At 42.0% G+C, this 14823-nt stretch overlaps 11 non-coding genes across 11 annotated transcripts; 4 read left to right on the top strand and 7 right to left on the bottom strand.

The window, feature by feature from the left end:
* Window positions 1-1286: 1286 nt before the first annotated feature.
* On the bottom strand, window positions 1287-1368 carry trnas-cga (transfer RNA serine (anticodon CGA)). The gene has a single exon. It is a non-coding gene; the product is annotated as a tRNA-Ser (tRNA).
* A 1048-nt stretch (window positions 1369-2416) lies between these two features.
* Window positions 2417-2488, top strand: trnae-uuc (transfer RNA glutamic acid (anticodon UUC)). Its single transcript has one exon. It is a non-coding gene; the product is annotated as a tRNA-Glu (tRNA).
* A 530-nt stretch (window positions 2489-3018) lies between these two features.
* Window positions 3019-3100, bottom strand: trnas-aga (transfer RNA serine (anticodon AGA)). Its single transcript has one exon. It is a non-coding gene; the product is annotated as a tRNA-Ser (tRNA).
* Window positions 3101-5568: 2468 nt separating this feature from the next.
* Window positions 5569-5640, top strand: trnae-uuc (transfer RNA glutamic acid (anticodon UUC)). The gene has a single exon. It is a non-coding gene; the product is annotated as a tRNA-Glu (tRNA).
* A 368-nt stretch (window positions 5641-6008) lies between these two features.
* Window positions 6009-6080, bottom strand: trnag-ucc (transfer RNA glycine (anticodon UCC)). Its single transcript has one exon. It is a non-coding gene; the product is annotated as a tRNA-Gly (tRNA).
* Window positions 6081-8121: 2041 nt separating this feature from the next.
* On the bottom strand, window positions 8122-8203 carry trnal-uag (transfer RNA leucine (anticodon UAG)). The gene has a single exon. It is a non-coding gene; the product is annotated as a tRNA-Leu (tRNA).
* Window positions 8204-9539: 1336 nt separating this feature from the next.
* Window positions 9540-9621, top strand: trnal-aag (transfer RNA leucine (anticodon AAG)). Its single transcript has one exon. It is a non-coding gene; the product is annotated as a tRNA-Leu (tRNA).
* A 155-nt stretch (window positions 9622-9776) lies between these two features.
* On the bottom strand, window positions 9777-9858 carry trnas-aga (transfer RNA serine (anticodon AGA)). Its single transcript has one exon. It is a non-coding gene; the product is annotated as a tRNA-Ser (tRNA).
* Window positions 9859-10675: 817 nt separating this feature from the next.
* Window positions 10676-10757, bottom strand: trnas-aga (transfer RNA serine (anticodon AGA)). The gene has a single exon. It is a non-coding gene; the product is annotated as a tRNA-Ser (tRNA).
* Window positions 10758-13335: 2578 nt separating this feature from the next.
* On the top strand, window positions 13336-13407 carry trnae-uuc (transfer RNA glutamic acid (anticodon UUC)). The gene has a single exon. It is a non-coding gene; the product is annotated as a tRNA-Glu (tRNA).
* Window positions 13408-13689: 282 nt separating this feature from the next.
* Window positions 13690-13761, bottom strand: trnag-ucc (transfer RNA glycine (anticodon UCC)). The gene has a single exon. It is a non-coding gene; the product is annotated as a tRNA-Gly (tRNA).
* Window positions 13762-14823: the final 1062 nt, after the last annotated feature.

Here is a 14823-nt window from a genome sequence, read left to right as displayed (position 1 = left end):
CATGTCAGTGAGCCCACCCTCAACAGAGGACACACTCTGGACCTGCTCATTACAAAAGGAGTAAATATTTCAAATGGCAGTGCGGTGGATGTTGCTCTGTCTGATAATTTCTCTGTCTTCTTTGACCTTTCTGTTTTTCCCAAACCAGCAACAGGTCCTACAGTTATTCGAAGGAGACACATAAATGATAAAACAGGTGCACTGTTCATAGAAATGATACACTTTGAAAATGTCTCATTTTCTAAATTTGATGATTTGTTGATCTCTGTGAGTGTTTTGAATGTTTTAGACACCATTGCCCCAATGAAGGTTAAAATGGTTACAGATAAGCTGAAAGCTCCATGCAGGGATGATGACTTGGTCAGGGCACAGAAAAGGGAGTGCAGGAGGGCTGAGTGGGAATGGCACAAGCCAAAGCCCCAGGTTCATTATGAGATTTAGAGAGAAAAGATATACAGGTACAACCCCAACTCCAATGAAGTTGTGACGCTGTGTAAAACTTAAAAAGAATAATAAAATACAGAATACAACCTATATTGAACTGAATAAAATACATAATATTTAATGTTCAAACTGATAAACTTTGTTGTTTTTATGCAAATATTCACTCATTTTCAATTTGATGTCTGCAACATGTTCCAATAAAGCTGGGACAGGGGCATGTTTACCATTGTGTTACGTCACCTTTCCTTTTAACAACAATCAATAAGTGTTTGGGAACAGAGGACACTAATTGTTGAAGCTTTGCAGGAGGAATCCTTTCCCATTCTTGCTGAATGTACAACTTCAGTTGTACACTTGATGTTGAACAAGGAAGAGGTATTTTTCTGACATTATTGGAAGCTACTGTAATAGCTCTTGTGTCCTGTTTGCAACAGTACGATTAACTAACTATCCAGCTCATATTAGAACTAATTTCCACATTTAAGTGCATAAAGTTTGCGATATTCATAAAAATGCCATCAAATCCACAACACAAATAAGACGCCTAGACAGTGCTGACTCACTTTGCATCTGTGACTGACAAAACTGTCCAAGAGATCATTAATAGTCTGAGTTCATCTACATGCTGCCTCAATGTGTTACCCACTAGATTTCTAAAGTCTGTGCTCAAAAGTTTGCTGTCACCACTGGTTTGCATAGATAACATGTCACTTCAATCTGGAACACGGAGCTGAAAAGGAAGCTGGGTAGTGATACAGTTCAAACTAAATAGGAGACTATCAGTTATTGCCTTTTAGCCCTATTATAGAAAAGACTATGTTTTTATGTACAAAAGCAATTCTCGTTGTTGGCAGGATTCGAACCTGCGCAGGGAAACCCCAATGGATTTCGAGTCCATCGCCTTAACCACTCGGCCACAACAACTTGATTAGAAGCCACGCCTCCAGAGACACTGGAGCCTAAATCCAGCGCCTTAGACCACTTGGCCAAACTGGGAAGACATCCATCCACCAAAATGTTTCGACGATGTCAGTTATATGCTTTGTTTAGAGCAGAAAAAGCATTCTCAACTTTTATATAGGCACACTGACTCTGTTATCAAAGATTGGAGAAAAGTTTCTGTTATATCTAGCAGTAAAAGCAATGGAAGGGTAGTCGATAAGCAGAGCAAAATGCATATATCCTCACAGACCTCAAAATGCAAGTAACCTCATAAAGTGACCTCACAGAGTAACCTCACACAGCAATGTCACAGTGAATTTGCAGTGTGACCACATATTCCAAGGTGTTAGATGAATGTTCCAGTCTCTGTGGAGGTGTGGGGTTGGGTCTCACCGCTGCTAAATAGCTCTCTGGTACCAAGCTGAACAGGAAGTAGGCTTTGTGGGACAGAGACATGACTCAGTGATCTCACAGTGACTCAACAGTCATGTGGTAGAGTGGCCGAGTAGTGCCACTGGATTAAGACTCCAGTCTCCTCGGAGGCGTGGGTTGAAAATCTACCACTGCCAATTTGCTCTCTGGTACAAAGGTTAACAAGGAAGCTCAGTGCGTGTACAGTTCAAACTGGATAAGAGACAATCCCAATAATTGTCCGAACTCTTAGGAAGAATACATTGGTTTTATGTACAAAACAAAGCCTCCCGTTGTCATGTCTAGAAACAATAGGTGAAAGTAGCTCAGTGGTAGAGTGCATGTTTTACATATATGAGGTGCTCTAATCAATCCCCAGCATTTTCAAGGGCACATTAACTAAGGCATAAGGCAGTGTGCCACTAGTAATCAGACCAGAGCTGAAGAAGCGGCTTGGATGAGCAGTGAAATGTCTTCACTCTTACAACGATTTGTCCATTTGAATCAGACCTGGACAACTGAGGGTCTACACAGGCAATGCTGCAGGTGTTCCTTAACCTTTGAAAACTCACTGAGCCTTGGCTTATGATGGAAACCATTGTCATTATATAGCAGAGTTTCCCATATGGTCTAGCGGTTAGGATTCCTGGTTTTCACCCAGGCGGCCCGGGTTCAACTCCCGGTATGGGAAAGTAGTAGCTGAAGGTGGCGAAGAAAATCATGTCTAGAAACAATAGGTGAATATAGCTCAGTGGTAGAGTGACTTTTTGCATATATGAGGTGCTCTAATAAGCATAATAAGCATAATCTGAAAATATAATAATATAATGGTTGATAAGAAGCAAAGATGTGCTGATTTTATTCCGGACAATGTTTTTGGCTGCGTTTCCAATCAGTTAACCAAGTTGTTGTTGTCATTTCTAAAATGCATAGGGGATGTAGCTCAATGGTCTTGACTTCTATGGAAAGGAATAGTTTCAATGAGAGTCATAAGCCTAAATCCAGCGCCTTAGACCACTCGGCCACACTACCCGGAAAGGAAGGAAAGACCAACCTGGGCAGACAGAAAAAGCATTCTCCGCTGTAATATAGACATACTGACTGTGCTTTCAAAGAAGAAGTACTTCCACTTGTGCCAAGTTCTCCAACTTGAACTGGAGAAGCTGTTGCTCTACTCTTTTAGAAAGAAGACATTGGTTTATTGTACAAAGGAAAGCATCGCATTGCTGGCAGGATTCGAACCTGCGTGGGGAAACCCCAATGGATTTCTAGTCCATCGCCTTAACCACTCGGCCACAGCAACTTGCTGGCATGACCAAAGGGGCAATGTCGAGGGAAACTGATAGAACAGTGGTTCCTAACCTTGTTGGAGGTACTGACCCCCAACGGTTTCATATGCACATTCACCGAACCCTTGTTTATGGAATTGTTTATTTTTTTTGTTTATTTTTTTTGTTTTCAAATTCAAGACATATGTTTTACTGGTGCACAAAATGAATCGTGCATTAACATCACTGTGTTCAAAGAATAAAACCAATAAAATGCATGAACTCACAACAAATTACATATATACCTTTTAACAAAGACATGACCTTTTTTAATTCTACCACACTGAAATTATTTTAATTTTTAACCTTATGTATTTCAACAATGAACTTATTGTATTTATGCTATTTATTATTTTTAACATTTTAACACACACACATCACCTAATTTCCATCACGCTACAGGGTCGGCAACCTTTAACACGCAAACAGCCATTTGGACCCAGTTTCCACGGAAATTAAAACACTGGGAGCCGCAAATACTTTTTGACATCTAAAATGAAGATAACATAGTATATAATTATAATAATAATAATGCAACGGAATAATGTAGGTTTTATTTTCACGGACAAGCCTTCTACACGTGGCAGATAAATATGGCAAAAATAAGTTAAGTGCATAAAAAATACAACTCACCAAACCGCTGCATCGGAGGGAGCCATGCGCTTGTGTCTTTGGGATGAGGTGGTCCCATCGAGGAGTGATGAGAGACAATGACACCCGCAGTGTGATTAGGTCTAGGTCTGCTCCACAGTTTCTTTCAAAAAACTCTAAAGGCTTATCTTTTAATCCCAGGTACTTAGTCTCCATGTGCCAAAGCAGTTTTGAAGGTTTCATTGCCTCATTTGCTTTTCCCGCATGTTACGCAGAGCGGACTCTGCGCGTGAGAATCACCTGTGGCGACAAACCCATATTTAAGTAGGACTCCTGGTATTGTCTCTTAAATTTAACTTCCTTTTTCTTGGAGGTCGTAGTCTCCTCTTCTGGCTCCTCAGTTGGCCTTTTCCCCTTTGTTAAAAAGCTCTCCAAAGACTTTTCTTTTGGCTCATTTTCACTCGCTTATGGCTCTACTTTTGGCCGACATGTCTGATCTGTTATACGTGATACGTCATTGCGGAGACAAGAGCAGATCTATCACAGATATAGTAAACTTGTTACTACATCAAATAGATTTCTGTGGCGATTTCCTATCAGGATTTTCATTATACATCTACAGACAAGCTTTTTAGCGCGTCATGAGGGACGGGCGAAAGTTACGTCCTCCTGATCCCCCTGCTCCTGCGCACAGCGTCTGAATATCAGGGCTCTGTCTTTACGCAGGACTGTGAGCTGTGTCTGTGAGGCGTGAGCAGTGTTCAAACGGCTCATTTAAGTTGGGCAGGTACTTCGATAGACACATCAAAGGGTACATTTGTTGAATTGGGCCAACGTCTGGAGACGCTCGCAGTCCGCTAATCATATGAGTCGGGTGTGTGTCTTGACCTCCGCCGAATCCCTGAGACTGACTCAAAGAACCCCTAGGGTTCGATCGAACCCAGGTTAAGAACCACTGTGGTAGAAGCAAAAGCTCAACGATAACAAAATGACTGCCAAGTTGTCCAAGTTTAGCAGGAGAAGCCATTGCTGGCAGGATTCGAACGTGGGGGGAGGGGAAGGCCCCAAATGGATTCCAAGACTGTCGCCTTTACCTCGCGGCCAAAACAACAAAGAAGCAAGCCAGTATCAAGTCAGTGCACTCAACACTGAAGGGATTTTGATAACCCTTTGGCATAGTGATAACACAGCCACGTCAGTGACTTCAGTGTCTTCACATATATACCTTACACTGTCATCACACAGTGATAACACAGCCACATTTCTCCCTTCATATCTATCTGGAGGGAGGGGCTAACTACACTGGAACTGTAAACATCTATTGTCTCCAGTTTCACCTGAAACTACCCTATTCAGCCCTTAACGACCCTGCTATTGTTCTCATTGTTCTGGGTCTGAGGATGCAGTTATAGATGGGGGAAAGATGATGTCTAAGGCCCCCATTGCTGTTTAAGGAAGGATTCTCTTTCCTAACAAAAATAGCTTCTTTAAGTCCCGTCTCAAGCCATTTCTTTTCTCTGGCTAAGATCTGAACTTCACTATCTTCAAAGGAGTGGTTGGTGGCTTTGAGATGGAGATGTACGGCGGACTGGGGTCCAGAGGAACTACTCTGAATGGAGTAGACCACATTATCTAAGGCATAAGGCAGTGTGCCACCAGTAATCTGACCAGAGCTGAAGAAGCGGCTTGGATGAGCAGTGAAATGTCTTCACTCTTACAACGATTTGTCCATTTGAATCAGACCTGGACAACTGAGGGTCTACACAGGCAATGCTGCAGGTGTTCCTTAACCTCTGAAAACTCACTGAGCCTTGGCTTATGATGGAAACCATTGTCATTATACAGCAGAGTTTCCCATATGGTCTAGCGGTTAGGATTCCTGGTTTTCACCCAGGCGGCCCGGGTTCAACTCCCGGTATGGGAAAGTAGTAGCTGAAGGTGGCAAAGAAAATCATGTCTAGAAACAATAGGGGAATATAGCTCAGTGGTAGAGTGACTTTTTGCATATATGAGGTGCTCTAATCAATCCCCAGCATCTTCAAGGGCACAGTGTTGACAGCATAATCTGAAAATATAATAATATAATTTTAACGAGAGTCATAAAAGAAAACACTTTACAGCAAAGACTGGATTTGAACCCATGCCTCCAGAGAGAATGGAGCCTAAACCCAGCACCTTACATTACTGAGTTGCAAATTTGCTATGGAGGGATATGGTTTGGAAGGAATGAATGCCACGCACACGTACGTGAAACACATTGAAAGCACCATTAGACAAACATAAAACATACACTGCGATGGCCGGGAATCGAACCCGGGTCAACTGCTTGGAAGGCAGCTATGCTAACCACTATACCACCATCACTAGCTAGGGTTGAAAGCGCATAGAAAAGCCAGGAATCCTAACTGTTAGATCATAAGGAATATGCTGAAGGCGTTGTTTAACCTATTGGCTGCTTTACTAATCAAGTACAGTGATGTTGTGCACTACATTGAGGGAAATTGTGGTGATCTCTGTTTGGTCTTTCATAAGAAAAGAATCGGAGAACACAATTTGGTTTTATTTTTAACCTCACACACCTCATAAATGTACAAAAAGAAGGCGCTCATTGGCCGTGTCTCAATTCGCCAAATGCACGTTTTGAAGGGACCCTTCGAGGTACTCCTCAAAGTGTGGTTTCAAGCTTCCGGATCGAGATTGTGTCCTCCTCAGTGTAGCCGCCATCTTGCTGAAGTGGGACAGGCCTAAACCAGGGACCGCACTTCCACCGCTGTCTTTGAGCGTACGATACGTACGTTATTTTTAATGATTTATTATTTAATAGAAGAAAAGTCAAGATGTCGTCGTCACAGCCGTTTCTTTTTGTTTAGATTGAATATTAATAGGCAAATATAAGTTTCAAGGTGATTTTTTTTCTGAATCGTAGCTACTTCATAACTTTAACAAAATATCCCTTGTGAAAACGTAGTAACAGAGACAGAGGTAATGATATAATTTTTACATTCATTGTCTATAAACCAGAGAACACTGATTGGTTGTACATATAGTGGGATATTGCAGTTTAACATTCGGTATTTTGGCCAGTTGTTACACCACTTTAATAACAGTAGAGGGCACTGTTTCCCTTCTATGCCGTGCCAGTTCTTTTCATATTATTATTGTAAAGTATTTTCTAGCAGTGCAGAGCTACATCAAACTAGTATCTTGATTTACTAACACGAAGGTAAATGACACGTGCCCAAGAGGGGCGCAGACGTATGGAATGTACCGGAACACATGAAGATTTTGTGCACGTCTCAGGACTCTCTTCTGTCCTTTCTGGAGAGTCCGTTGCTTCATTGTTCACATTACCTGTGTGGAACTCATTAAACCTTCTGACTTTATGTTTCAGTCTCTTGGTCTTTGACGCTTACAATAGAAACGAACATTCTTACATTATTCTTATTGCAATAATAATTTCTCATGATAATAATGTCTTTGTATTGTGTAGCAATAACTGCACATTCCTTTATTCCATGTACCTCCCCTCCTTTTTAATCATCAAACACACGGCCTGTACTTATCATTATTCAGATTTAACAGTTTCATGTCACACTGTTGTAGATGAGGTAAACCAGTACGAACATTTGAATGTGTATTGCGCAGCGGACTCCATTTTCTTCTCTTTTTTGCGTAGTTGCGGCGCATGATGGGATATAGAAGTGCGTGAAGTGTGCACGGATGCACGCTTCGGCCACGTCCGATCTCCATGGAAACGGTGGAAAGGGGAGGGCAGGTTTGTGGGTGCATTCAGTAGGGTGGGTTGAAATGGGACAGCCCTTGTCGCGCCGGAAATTACGTAACTGCCCTTCGACGCACACTTCCAATCGTGATCCTAAGGCCAGTTTGGCGAATTGGGACACGGCCAGTGTTGGCAGGATTCCAAACTGCACAAGAAAGCCCCAATGGATGTCTTGTCCATCGCCTTAACCACTTGGCCACAAAAATTCTCATGCATGCAGTTCAAAAAGGAAACGGATGTAACCAAAAGCTCATTGATAAAATAACTTGTGCCAAGTTCTCCAACTTGAACTGGAGAAGCTGTTGCTGGCAGGATTCAAACCTGGGACCCAAACGGATTTCAGACCTTACAGTAAGATCACACAGAGAGGTGACTCAGTGATCTCACAGTAACGTTGCAGTCACGTGGTGGTGTGGCCGAGTGGTCTAAAGTGCTGGATTAAGGCTCCAAGACGCAAAGATGTGCTGATTTCATTCCAGACAATCTTTTTGGATGCGTTTCCAATCAGTTAACCAAGTTGTTGTTGTCATTTCTAAAATGCATAGGGGATGTAGCTCAATGGTCTTGACTTGACTTGTGGATAGGAATAGTTTCAATGAGAGTCATAAAAAGAAACCCCTTTTATGGCAGTGGTGGGATTTGAACCCACACCTCCAGAGAGACTGGAGCCTAAATCCAGCGCCTTAGACCACTCGGCCACACTACCCGGAAAGGAAGTGTAATAACTTGAATATTTGTTATATTAGTTCATCTTTCATTCATTTGTTCATCTTGAGAATATATGTTATTTCCTATTATAAATAGAGTAAAATTTCCATTTTGTAAGTTTATAAAATAGTTAAATATGCATTTGCATGGTGTTACAACATTTAAATATGAAGAATTCATGATTGATAAAAAGCTTTAAAAATACCCCATAATAAACATGTTACTTGATTTGAGTGTACGTGATGACGTGATGCACAATGCAGAGAACGTTCGAGAAGCGCGAAAAAATCTGACTGCACTGCAATGGCACGAACAACTCAACGAAGAGAAGCTCGTACGAGAAAACAGAAACATTATTGAAAGCCGCTTTTCAGCGTACTTTTCCCCTTGCTCTGGAGGACTGCGGAGGACTCGAGGAGAACTCGCGGGACTTATCGCACAGCCTGGGGAGTCAGTTGGAGAGAGAGAGACGGTGTGGCCACGGACGATTCTGCATACTCACCTGTGAGGACGACAGACAGGAGAGCAGATTCTGTGTACCATCTTCATAAATCTTTTTTTCCATACGAATGTGAAAGTGAACAACAGACTGGTAGGATTATTCCACGTATTTTTCTATTGGATTTTACTTGAGCTCCAACGCGCGCCATCGAAAAACTGCAAGCTTGCATAATATCAAATCGAGTGCACTCGTGTTCTGACTTTATAGTGTTGGGGGAGAAATTTAATGTTTGTTGAAATGTATTTGATTCCTTACAATTTTTTAAGAATAAGAAAAGCCTAAAACGGATTTACTGTGTGTTTCTCATTTGTACACTGTAAAAGCAAACACTGTAAAAAATATTGACAAAGTTACGAAAATATTTAAATGTACATTGCATCTTGGTTTCTCGTCATAATAATCATATTCCTTGGAGTTATTTGTTAAATTTAAAAGCTAGAATCATACTTCTACCCTAGACAAAGTTTTATACATTGAGATGTCTCTTTTACCATTGGTTTAACTTGAGGTTACAGGAGTCCTATATAATTTGGTTATTCCTTTCAAAATAACGAGCAGCTTGGTAAAAGGGTTACAGAAGGAAAGACCAACCTGGGCAGACAGCCATCCACCAAAATGTCTCCACGATGTCTGCTAGATGCTTTGTTTAGAGCAGAAAAAGCATTCTCAGCTGTTATATAGACATACTGTCTCTGTTTTCAAAGAAGTACTTCCATTTGTGCCAAGTTCTCCAACTTGAACTGGAGAAGCTGTTGCTGGCAGGATTCAAACCTTGCAGTGAGATCACACAGAGAGGTGACTCAGTGATCTCACAGTAAAGCTGCTGTCATGTGGTAGTGTGGCCGAGTGGTCTAAGGCGCTGGATTAAGGCTCCAGTCTCCTCGGAGGCGTGGGTTCAAATCCCACCACTGCCAAGGTGCTGTCTGGTTTGCTCTCTGCTAAGCTTAACAAGGAAGCTGGGTGTTTATACAGTTTAAACTGGAGAAGCTCAAGCATTGTCATTGAGTGTCCGGCCTCCTTTTTTCTTTTAGAAAGAAGACATTGGTTTATTGTACAAAAGAAAGCCTCTCGTTGTTGGCAGGATTCCAACCTGCGCGGGGAAACCCCAATGGATTTCTAGTCCATCGCCTTAACCACGCGGCAACAGCAACTCGCTGGTGTGACAGAAGGGGCAATGTCGAAGGAAACTGATAGAAGCAAAAGCTCAACGATAACAAAATGACTGCCAAGTTGTCCAAGTTTAGCAGGAGAAGCCGTTGCTGGCAGGATTCGAACGTGGGGGGAGGGGAAGGCCCCAAATGGATTTCAAGTCCGTCGCCTTTACCTCTCGGCCAAAACAACAAAGAAGCAAGCCAGTATCAAGTCAGTGCACTCAACACTGAAGGGATTTTGATAACCCTTTGGCATAGTGATAACACAGCCACGTCAGTGACTTCAGTGTCTTCACATATAGATCTTACTCTGTCATCACACAGTGATAACACAGCCACATCTCTGACAATGACGTCACAGTCTCCTCAAATAGCATGGAAAGAAGCAAAGATGTGCTGATTTCATTCCGGACAATGTTTTTGGCTGCGTTTCCAATCAGTTAACCAAGTTGTTGTTGTCATTTCTAAAATGCATAGGGGATGTAGCTCAATGGTCTTGACTTCTGTGGAAAGGAATAGTTTCAATGAGAGTCATAAGCCTAAATCCAGCGCCTTAGACCACTCGGCCACACTACCCGGAAAGGAAGGAAAGACCAACCTGGGCAGACAGCCATCCACCAAAATGTCTTCACAATGTCTGGTATATGCTTTGTTTAGATCAGAAAAAGCATTCTCAGCTGTAATATAGACATACTGACTGTGCTTTCAAAGAAGAAGTACTTCCACTTGTGCCAAGTTCTCCAACTTCAACTGGAGAAGCTGTTGCTGAACTCTTTTAGAAAGAAGACATTGGTTTATTGTACAAAGGAAAGCATCGCGTTGCTGGCAGGATTCGAACCTGCGCGGGGAAACCCCAATGGATTTCTAGTCCATCGCCTTAACCACTCGGCCACAGCAACTTGCTGGCATGACCAAAGGGGCAATGTCGAGGGAAACTGATAGAACAGTGGTTCTTAACCTTGTTGGAGGTACTGACCCCCAACGGTTTCATATGCACATTCACCGAACCCTTGTTTATGGAATTGTTTATTTTTTTTGTTTATTTTTTTTGTTTTCAAATTCAAGACATATGTTTTACTGGTGCACAAAATGAATCGTGCATTAACATCACTGTGTTCAAAGAATAAAACCAATAAAATGCATGAACTCACAACAAATTACATATATACCTTTTAACAAAGACATGACCTTTTTTAATTCTACCACACTGAAATTATTTTAATTTTTAACCTTATGTATTTCAACAATGAACTTATTGTATTTATGCTATTTATTATTTTTAACATTTTAACACACACACATCACCTAATTTCCATCACGCTACAGGGTCGGCAACCTTTAACACGCAAACAGCCATTTGGACCCAGTTTCCACGGAAATTAAAACACTGGGAGCCGCAAATACTTTTTGACATCTAAAATGAAGATAACATAGTATATAATTATAATAATAATAATGCAACGGAATAATGTAGGTTTTATTTTCACGGACAAGCCTTCTACACGTGGCAGATAAATATGGCAAAAATAAGTTAAGTGCATAAAAAATACAACTCACCAAACTGCTGCATCGGAGGGAGCCATGCGCTTGTGTCTTTGGGATGAGGTGGTCACAGGACAGGAGTGATGAGAGACAATGACACCCGCAGTGTGATTAGGTCTAGGTCTGCTCCACAGTTTCTTTCAAAAAACTCTTAAAGGCTTATCTTTTAATCCCAGGTACTTAGTCTCCATGTGCCAAAGCAGTTTTGAAGGTTTCATTGCCTCATTTGCTTTTCCCGCATGTTACGCAGAGCGGACTCTGCGCGTGAGAATCACCTGTGGCGACAAACCCATATTTAAGTAGGACTCCTGGTATTGTCTCTTAAATTTAACTTCCTTTTTCTTGGAGGTCGTAGTCTCCTCTTCTGGCTCCTCAGTTGGCCTTTTCCCCTTTGTTAAAAAGCTCTCCAAAGACTTTTCTTTTGGCTCATTTTCACTCGCTTATGGCTCTACTTTTGGCCGACATGTCTGATCTGTTATACGTGATACGTCATTGCGGAGACAAGAGCAGATCTATCACAGATATAATAAACTTGTTACTACATCAAATAGATTTCTGTGGCGATTTCCTATCAGGATTTTCATTATACATCTACAGACAAGCTTTTTAGCACGTCATGAGGGACGGGCGAAAGTTACGTCCTCCTGATCCTCCTGCTCCTGCGCACAGCGTCTGAATATCAGGGCTCTGTCTTTACGCAGGACTGTGAGCTGTGTCTGTGAGGCGTGAGCAGTGTTCAAACGGCTCATTTAAGTTGGGCAGGTACTTCGATAGACACATCAAAGCGTACATTTGTTGAATTGGGCCAACGTCTGGAGACGCTCGCAGTCCGCTAATCATATGAGTCGGGTGTGTGTCTTGACCTCCGCCGAATCCCTGAGACTGACTCAAAGAACCCCTAGGGTTCGATCGAACCCAGGTTAAGAACCACTGTGGTAGAAGCAAAAGCTCAACGATAACAAAATGACTGCCAAGTTGTCCAAGTTTAGCAGGAGAAGCCATTGCTGGCAGGATTCGAACGTGGGGGGAGGGGAAGGCCCCAAATGGATTCCAAGACTGTCGCCTTTACCTCGCGGCCAAAACAACAAAGAAGCAAGCCAGTATCAAGTCAGTGCACTCAACACTGAAGGGATTTTGATAACCCTTTGGCATAGTGATAACACAGCCACGTCAGTGACTTCAGTGTCTTCACATATAGACCTTACACTGTCATCACACAGTGATGATCGGCGACCTTGAGAGCCTTGAAAGGCGCCTAACAAATAAAATGTATTATTATTATTATTATTATTATTATTATTATTATTATTATTATTATTATTATTATTATTATAACACAGCCACATTTCTCCCTTCATATCTATCTGGAGGGAGGGGCTAACTACACTGGAACTGTAAACATCTATTGTCTCCAGTTTCACCTGAAACTACCCTATTCAGCCCTTAACGACCCTGCTATTGTTCTCATTGTTCTGGGTCTGAGGATGCAGTTATAGATGGGGGATAGATGATGTCTAAGGCCCCCATTGCTGTTTAAGGAAGGATTCTCTTTCCTAACAAAAATAGCTTCTTTAAGTCCCGTCTCAAGCCATTTCTTTTCTCTGGCTAAGATCTGAACTTCACTATCTTCAAAGGAGTGGTTGGTGGCTTTGAGATGGAGATGTACGGCGGACTGGGGTCCAGAGGAACTACTCTGAATGGAGTAGACCACATTATCTAAGGCATAAGGCAGTGTGCCACCAGTAATCTGACCAGAGCTGAAGAAGCGGCTTGGATGAGCAGTGAAATGTCTCACTCTTACAACGATTTGTCCATTTGAATCAGACCTGGACAACTGAGGGTCTACACAGGCAATGCTGCAGGTGTTCCTTAACCTCTGAAAACTCACTGAGCCTTGGCTTATGATGGAAACCATTGTCATTCTACAGCAGAGTTTCCCATATGGTCTAGCGGTTAGGATTCCTGGTTTTCACCCAGGTGGCCCGGGTTCAACTCCCGGTATGGGAAAGTAGTAGCTGAAGGTGGCAAAAAAAATCATGTCTAGAAACAATAGGTGAATATAGCTCAGTGGTAGAGTGACTTTTTGCATATATGAGGTGCTCTAATCAATCCCCAGCATCTTCAAGGGCACAGTGTTGACAGCATAATCTGCCTAAAGCCTAAACCCAGCACCTTACATTACTGAGTTGCAAATTTGCTATGGAGGGCTACGGTTTGGAAGGAATGAATGCCACGCACACGTACGTGAAACACATTGAAAGCACCATTAGACAAACATAAAACATACACTGCGATGGCCGGGAATCGAACCCGGGTCAACTGCTTGGAAGGCAGCTATGCTAACCACTATACCACCATCGCTAGCTAGGGTTGAAAGCACATAGAAAAGCCAGGAATCCTAACTGTTAGATCATAAGGAATATGCTGAAGGCGTTGTTTAACCTATTGGCTGCTTTACTAATCAAGTACAGTGATGTTGTGCACTACATTGAGGGAAATTGTGGTGATCTCTGTTTGGTCTTTCATAAGAAAAGAATCGGAGAACACAATTTGGTTTTATTTTTAACCTCACACACCTCATAAATGTACAAAAAGAAGGCGCTCATTGGCCGTGTCTCAATTCGCCAAATGCACGTTTTGAAGGGACCCTTCGAGGTACTCCTCAAAGTGTGGTTTCAAGCTTCCGGATCGAGATTGTGTCCTCCTCAGTGTAGCCGCCATCTTGCTGAAGTGGGACAGGCCTAAACCAGGGACCGCACTTCCACCGCTGTCTTTGAGCGTACGATACGTACGTTATTTTTAATGATTTATTATTTAATAGAAGAAAAGTCAAGATGTCGTCGTCACAGCCGTTTCTTTTTGTTTAGATTGAATATTAATAGGCAAATATAAGTTTCAAGGTGATTTTTTTTCTGAATCGTAGCTACTTCATAACTTTAACAAAATATCCCTTGTGAAAACGTAGTAACAGAGACAGAGGTAACGATATAATTTTTACATTCATTGTCTATAAACCAGAGAACACTGATTGGTTGTACATATAGTGGGATATTGCAGTTTAACATTCGGTATTTTGGCCAGTTGCTACACCACTTTAATAACAGTAGAGGGCACTGTTTCCCTTCTATGCCGTGCCAGTTCTTTTCATATTATTATTGTAAAGTATTTTCTAGCAGTGCAGAGCTACATCAAACTAGTATCTTGATTTACTAACACGAAGGTAAATGACACGTGCCCAAGAGGGGCGCAGACGTATGGAATGTACCGGAACACATGAAGATTTTGTGCACGTCTCAGGACTCTCTTCTGTCCTTTCTGGAGGGTCCGTTGCTTCATTGTTCACATTACCTGTGTGGAACTCATTAAACCTTCTGACTTTATGTTTCAGTCTCTTGGTCTTTGACGCTTACAATAGAAACGAAC

This window comes from Periophthalmus magnuspinnatus, chromosome 1 (genome assembly GCF_009829125.3).
Source record: "Periophthalmus magnuspinnatus isolate fPerMag1 chromosome 1, fPerMag1.2.pri, whole genome shotgun sequence".
NCBI lineage: Eukaryota > Metazoa > Chordata > Actinopteri > Gobiiformes > Gobiidae > Periophthalmus > Periophthalmus magnuspinnatus.
Note: the sequence above shows the minus strand (reverse complement) of the source record. Positions and strands in the feature narration are given on the sequence as shown.